Source organism: Rhineura floridana, chromosome 16 (genome assembly GCF_030035675.1).
Source record: "Rhineura floridana isolate rRhiFlo1 chromosome 16, rRhiFlo1.hap2, whole genome shotgun sequence".
Classification (NCBI taxonomy): Eukaryota; Metazoa; Chordata; class Lepidosauria; order Squamata; family Rhineuridae; genus Rhineura; species Rhineura floridana.
In genome coordinates this window covers 37,329,591-37,336,850 of record NC_084495.1, presented here as the reverse complement: position 1 = coordinate 37,336,850, position 7,260 = coordinate 37,329,591, and positions in this window count along the sequence as shown.

Genomic DNA, 7,260 nt, shown 5'->3' with positions numbered 1-7,260 from the left:
TACGTATTTGAACTATTCACAAACTGTTTGGAAGAAATAGGGTTAAAAGCAGGAGTGGGAGACGCATACCTCTTCAAAAACTTGCACAGCATCTTGGAGCGACACTGTGCAGTATTCTAATTAAGGCACATATCATTACAGGCTGTAATGTCACAAGTACAATAGGAACAAAGCCATGAACCTTGGAAGTAGCACCAGAAAAGTTTCTACTTGGTTTTGGAGAAGAAAAGACTCAGGAAGCACTCGAGAAAGCAGAGGAACATCTTGTTAAGGTTGTAGATCCATCAGTGAAGTGTAAGGCATTTCATGACCTTTGATATTCACTGCAGACGCACCAGCACATATCAGAACTTCCGCCTTCATCTTTTTCAATTAGAAATGGACATTTGAAAATATGCTTTTTTATTATTCAGGCTCTACAACCAACAGACTTTGGATGGTACAAAACATCAAGTTGTGTTTAAAGTCTGAAGCATGTTTTAACATGATGCACAATACGAGTTATTTTAAATGACATTTGCATCTAATAGTATGTGGCTTGCACGGAGTATTGTAAATGTGGAGAACAATGTAAAAGATTGTAGTTTGTTTGTTTATTTTGTTAATTTTATATCCTGCCCTTCCAGTAGGAGCCCAGGGCAGCAAACAAAAACACTAAAAACACTCTAAAACATCTTAAAAACAGACTTTAAATATATTAAAACAAAACATCTTTAAAAACATATTTTTTAAAAAGCTTTAAAATATCTTAAAAAGCAATTCCAGCACAGATGCAAACTGGGATGAGGTCTCTACTTAAAAGGCTTGTTGAAAGAGGAAGGTCTTCAGCAGGTACTACAAAGATAAGAGAGATGGTGCCTGTTTAACATTTAAGCAGAGGGAATTGCAAAGGGTAGGTGCCACTGCATTAAAGGTCTGCTTCGTATGTTATACAGAACAAACCTCCTGATAAGATGGTATCTGCAGGAGGCCCTCACCTGCAGAACGCAGTGATCAACTGGGTATATAAGGGATAAGACAGTCTTTCAGGTATCCTGGTCCCAACCAGAACCTTGAACTTGAAGAGATAAAAAGCAGGAACTACTGTCACAATTATACTTGCTCTACCCTGATAATAATGTCTGTGTAAAAGGTTATGTTGAGTGTTTACATATGCCATATGTATGCCTTTGTTTGAATAACACTGACATTCTTCATGTTGTGTACGTTACTATTTCATTGTAATAATAAACCTTTTGCAAAATTATGTTCAATGCTTATGACAATTTTTGTTTAATAAATTACATGAAACCTGTTTACTGTAAAATCTAACATTGATTTGAGTTTAAAATAATTGAATTCCTTTTACCTAAAACCATATATTTAGACACCAGAATGACGTGTTCTAGGAGCTGAAATAGGTGCAATTAAAATTTGGTAGCAGCCGTTTTGAAAGATGGCATCTACCAGACTGTGGTGATGTCTACCCAAGTTTATCTGGTTCTCTTATATATATATTAGGTGGTTTTCTTGGTTGGAGAAATCAGGGCAGATTTTTTTTTTAATGGACTTCAGTGCAGAGACAGTACTACAAGTAGAATATCAGGTGCTAGGCATGCAGTTTGAATTGGATCTCCAGTCCTTGCTTCATACCTGAACCACCTTCCTTTGCAAGGAACACCTTATGCATTGGGTGCTCTTTAGTACAGGGAGGAAAATGGATGGAGTAGAGAGGAATGTCTGTCATAATGCCACCCCAGCCTTCTCTAGCCTGGTGGCCTCCAGGTCTTGTGGAACTGCAGCTTCCATTAGCCACATGCAGCATGGCCATTTGCTCAGGGATGATGCGAATTGTAGTCCAACATCAACTGGTCTGATCCAGCAGGACTCATCTTACTGACTTACAGCACAATCTTAACCTTGCCTACTTAGACGCAAATTCTATTGAATTCATTATTCCCAGGTTGGTGGGGTTAGGATAGCAGCCCTAATCTAAAAATTGAGATTAGAAATTGGCACATGTTACAAGCCACATTGGTGGTAGGCTAAAATGTGAACATCTGGGTGCCTTTCCTGTTGTTCTCCCCTCACCCTCTGCCAACTGAGTTTCTGTGCTGTTCCATCCTCCTTTGCCAGCATTCTGGTCTGTTTCAGGTACCATAACTGGAGTGAAGTCATACATAATCAAGTATATGCTGCAATTACCAACAGAAATTACTGAAGAGTTGGATTCGCCCCCCCCCCGCATGGTACTAAGTACACACTTTAAAATAGACATTTTAAACTGTGCCTACTTTGTGTGTAATGAACCTTACGTAATGAACATGATGAATGTTATGCCTAAACCACCCAAATGTAAAATACAGGCTTTTGATCTAGCGCTTGCAGAGCTTGGTCTTCTAAAAACAATTTTACAACAGCAACAGCTGTGCTTAGACACAGCAAACGCTCCTTTTACCCAGGCAGACCTTTCGCGCGCTTTGTACTGTCAGCTACTGACTCCAGCAGTCTTTCCCAGCCGTGCCTGAGAGCCTCTGCGGGAAGGCCTGCGCTGTAACACGGAGCCCGCCCTCTGCCTTCGCAAGCTCGCCGGGGGTTAACCCGACGCCCGTCCACGCGGGGAACGCGGCCTCTCTCGCGCCTCCCGTTTATCCAGACGGAGCACCGGTTGGAGCGGTGCTTTTGCTTCGTAGAGCTGCGTCCGTCGAAGTGGACGGGGCGAGCGTAAACGGGTAAGTGCCCCAGAGCTGCTCCTAGCGCCCCTTGTTGGCTAGACTGCGCCGCTCCCTCTCTTGGGAGCGCTTGGCCCTTGAACCGCCCTGGGCGCTGCCGCGAGGGGCGGGAGCTCTTGGGGAGCGGTGGACCCCCCCCATGGATTCCAAGGGGCTGGTTCGGCGGAGGCACCTGCCAGCCCAGCAGCCCCTTCGCGGCACTAGCCGCCGGCCTCGTGCTCTCTCTGCCGCGGGCGAGTCTCCCTGGACCTCTCTGCGCCGGGAGGCACGCAGTGAGGCGGCCAGGAGCCCTGCCGCCTGTGCTTGTCGCGGAATGGGCAGCCGCGCCAGCCCCTTCACGGGAGAGCCGCGCTGAAGTGCCCGCCTGGCGCCCTCGCCCCGCCGCGCGACGATGCCCTGCTCTTGGAGCACTTGGCACGACGGGTTGTCCCCCGGCGAGCACCTCCTGCCCGCCTCCGTCTGCCGCTGCTGTTGCGCCAAGTCCGAGGTTGCCCGCGTTACCTTTTCCGTCTAAAGGCGCTTAGGAGCTGCGCCTCGGCGCCTTTCCACCTCTTCCCTTGCCTTGCCCCAGGAAGAAGCCAGGGGAGGGAGGGTGCCGCGTGGGCGGCGTGGCGCGGCTGGCGACCCGAAGAGAGCGCCGGTCGGAAAAGCCGCGCAGCCCTCCAGCAGAGCCAGTCCTCGAGGCGCAGCAGTTGGACTGATTCGCCACACTCAGCACCTTGTTTGCGGCTAACGCGGCACTCCTTGCTCTGAGCGCTCGCAGGCCTTTGGAGAGGGCCGGGCCGAGCCACAGGTGTGTGGTGTGTATCAGAGGCAGTTCCAGCTTAGGGGGCGTAATGGGTCCCGCGTGTCCTTGGGGAGCGCAGGGGAGCCGATCCCGCCCCCGCGGCGCCCAGCGGGAGAGGGCAAGCCAAGCAAGGCAGCGGAGCGCAAGGAGCAACAGCCTTACCCTTTCTCCTGCTCACCTGTTGCGCGGGCTCTTTCTCTGGCTGGTGCCGGGTGGGGATCGGGCCCGCGAGCCCAGCCCTCCGCACCGCACTGCTGGGTGAGAGGAGCCCTGGCTCTGCTCACTGGGCGCTGCACCCAACCCTGCCTACTGCGATCCCGACGAGAGCGGGGGAGCGGGTAGGGAGCGCCGCCCAGAGAGAGGGCAGGCAAGTCATCCATACCTGCGGCGGACTCTCCTGACGGCCGTGGCCTGCGCAACCCTCCCCGCCGCTTCCCTGCCAGAGGTGGGGAGGGCGAGGGATCCGGAGGAGGCAGCTGGGGCGACTCTCGCTCGCCGTCCGCCAAGCGAGAGGAGGTTGAGGCCCCGTGTAAGAGCAGCCACTGCCTCCCCAGCAGGGCTGCAGAAGTATAGCGGCCAATCCAGAAGCACAAGGTCCCTTCATGTTGGTCACAGCGGTGCCCCCCCCCCTTTGTTGCTGCTGGGTTGAGAATTAGATCCTTGTTAATGCCTTCTTCCACAAGGACAGGTGTCTCTAGGAGCCAATCAGCATGAAAGGGGAGTGTTAGCTGCTGAGAAGAGACTTCTCAATGGCTGACTCACCTCCTTTCACTCTGATTGGCTCCAATCAGCAGGAAAGGACAAGGAAGCATGTGAGAAGACTCTTCTCAGTGGCTAACACTCCCCTTTCATGCTGATTGACTTATAGGATGCTGGAGATGTAGGGACTGTGCTCCCCAAAACGTAAGGGGTGTAAGACCCCCGAGACCCTGGATGAATACACTCCTGCACAGCAGGCTGGATCAGGCAACTAACTGTTGTAAGGAATGGCTGCTGGCATGCCTGCCCTCTTTCTGGGAGGCTCTACCCACTTTCTGATCCTTCCTCTGTGGGTGGTGCCCCAGTGGGCTTGGGAATCCCCAGTGGGACTGAGCTCATTGGGCAGACAAGCAGCAGCTTCTTGCCATGACTGCCGTGTCTGCTTTAATGCGCAAACAGGATACAGCTGCCTTCTGCCATCTTGCCGTCTGAGGCACAACGTGGCACTACCTTAAGAGGGCCAAAATCCCCAGAGGCTGTTGCACCTCAGCAGCAGCAGCATCTGGTCAGTACCTTTGGACCCTCCTTAGGCAAACAGCCTCTCTGGCAGGACTAGCCCTGATCTGAACTATTGTTATCATGCATCCATCTGTCCATTCCTTTCCCCAGGTTAGGGGCCAGTTACAGCCACTGCTGAGAGCCAGCATGGCGTAGTGATTAGAGAGTTGGACTACAACCTGAGAGACCAGGGTTCGAATCCTCACACAGCCATGAAGCTCCCTGGGTGACCGTGGGCCAGTCACTGCTTCTCAGCCTCGGAGGGACGCAATGGTAACCCCTCTCTGAATACCGCTTACCATGAAAACCCCATTCATAGGGTCGCCATCAGTCGGAATAGACTTGAAGGCAGTCCGTTTCCATTTACAGCCACTGCTAGACTAAATAGGAAGTAGCTACTAATGGGCAGAAACTGACTTGGTGACAGCCCCTGAATGGGATCCTGAAGCAGTAGACTGCACCACTTCAGACTACCGGGGGGGGGGGGGAACAGGGGACGGACAGAATCATATTTGTGTACATTTCCCATGGTATAAGTTGCTGTGTTTGGTTTCTTACTTGCAAGTTTTAAAAAATAACATCATGGAGAAAGGTTCCAAGCTGAACCGCTGCATGGGCTATTTTTTTTTATTTGCTGAGTGTTCTTGTTTCAGACAATATGGCACCAAAGATGTGATTCTCTCATTTGTGGTCTGAAGTGCTACAAGGCTTTCCCCCCTTATTGCTCTGCACCTATAGACCAGAGTTTGGTCATAAACATGCTGCTGGCATTCTGTCATGTACAAATGCAATTTACATGCAAGTTCACCCATTCCTGTGCAGAACTAAAATTGAGCAACAGGCGACCGGGGTGGGTACTCTGATGTGCCAAGTCTGTATCTTGATGGGCCAACACCCATATAAGCAACTTGTGATGGAGAATACCTAGAACGCTGCTGTGGGCAATCCGCAACCATCAGGTGTGGTTTAGGCCTTGTGTTTTTTGCTAGGATGCTTGACTGGACCTTTTCCTTTTGCTATCTTGAGGTGTATTTACTGGGGGGAAAGCTTGTGGTAAGGTGCATTAGTTCCATGGCTGCAACCTGCTGTTGGAAGTATTTTTTGTTTATGCCTTCCAGCTCCCTCCCCGCCCCAACTGTCTTGAGCAAAAGAAGCAGCTCATTGTTATGTTCTTACTAAGTGAATCAAAGAAGAGCCTGCTGGATCAGGCCAATGGGCCATCTAGTCCAGCATCCTGCTCTCATCCCGCCAACCAGGTGCCTCTGGGAAGCCTGAAAGCAGAAGATGACCACAACAGCCCTCTCCCCTCAGATTCCAGGTAAACCCAGGAAAACCATCATTTGAAGGAATCATAAGAAGTGCTCAACACTGGTAAGTGGGTGAACTGTTATTACCAAAATTAAAGTCTGCCTTATTTTAATTCCAAAGGAATAGAGGATGATCACTTTGTATTAGCATAGCAGGCAACACAGGGTGAAAGAGGATTATTTAAGTCTCTATACACAGATGCTATGAAAATAAAAGGTACACACTGTGGCTGAGGCATGAGTAGAGGCCAACATTCTGCTCTCAGTGGTATTACGCTCCCCACCCCTCTATCATATAATTATACCCAGCTACCCCGTCCTATGCTTCTTTGCCAAAAGTGGATGCTGCACAGGGATACTCTGGGCACTTAATTTGGTCTAGGCAGGCAGAAGCAGCTATTCCAAATATCATTTGTCCCTTCAGCACTAACAATTGTGTTTGTGGTATGTGAAGCACTTTAGCACTGATTAACTAAGCGGCTATGATGGGCACAGAATGTTCAACAACTTTCAAACTGCTAAGGTGAAAGCGTAGGGATATTTTGCAGTCCGACAGGAAGGGAAAGATGTCAGTTGAGCTGGGATTTAATCTTGACACAGGCCTGAGGGCACAAACAGCTTCATGGGTCAAGCTGTGGATTGTGGCAAAAGGAAGTCCAAAGGGAAAATAGAGAACAGATAATGATGGGGGGGGGGGAGAGCCATGGGAAGGAGACTTGAGTAAAAGAGCACAGGAGCCCTGAGACAAGGTGCAAAGGAGAGTCCTCTGAAGAAACTCACAGTGTTTAAGGTCAGGCTGCTTGTGTGAAGGGAGAGAAGCGGCAGGGTAGCAGCTCACAAGACACGATGGCTCAAACAAAGTGGCTGAAAAACAGGGACCCAAAGCCAGTGAGTGGTGATGTGGAGTTGCTGATTGGAGGAGCCATTTTGCTTTAAACTTAAGCAAGCAATTATTTGGGGCACTGATTTTTAATCTCTCTAGCACACCCAATGCATGTTTGGCTGCAATGAGATGTGGATTGCACCCTAATTTACTATGTCTACATTGAGGGTTGGTGCTCAGCAGTTCTCTTAATCTCTTCCTGTTGAAGCTTTACTGCCAGTTGAAGCAAGGGCAAAGTCTGAAAGCAAGCTCCAACACATTAGCAATACTAATGCATGCCTTTGCAACAAGCTGCTTGTTCACCAGAGGGCAATG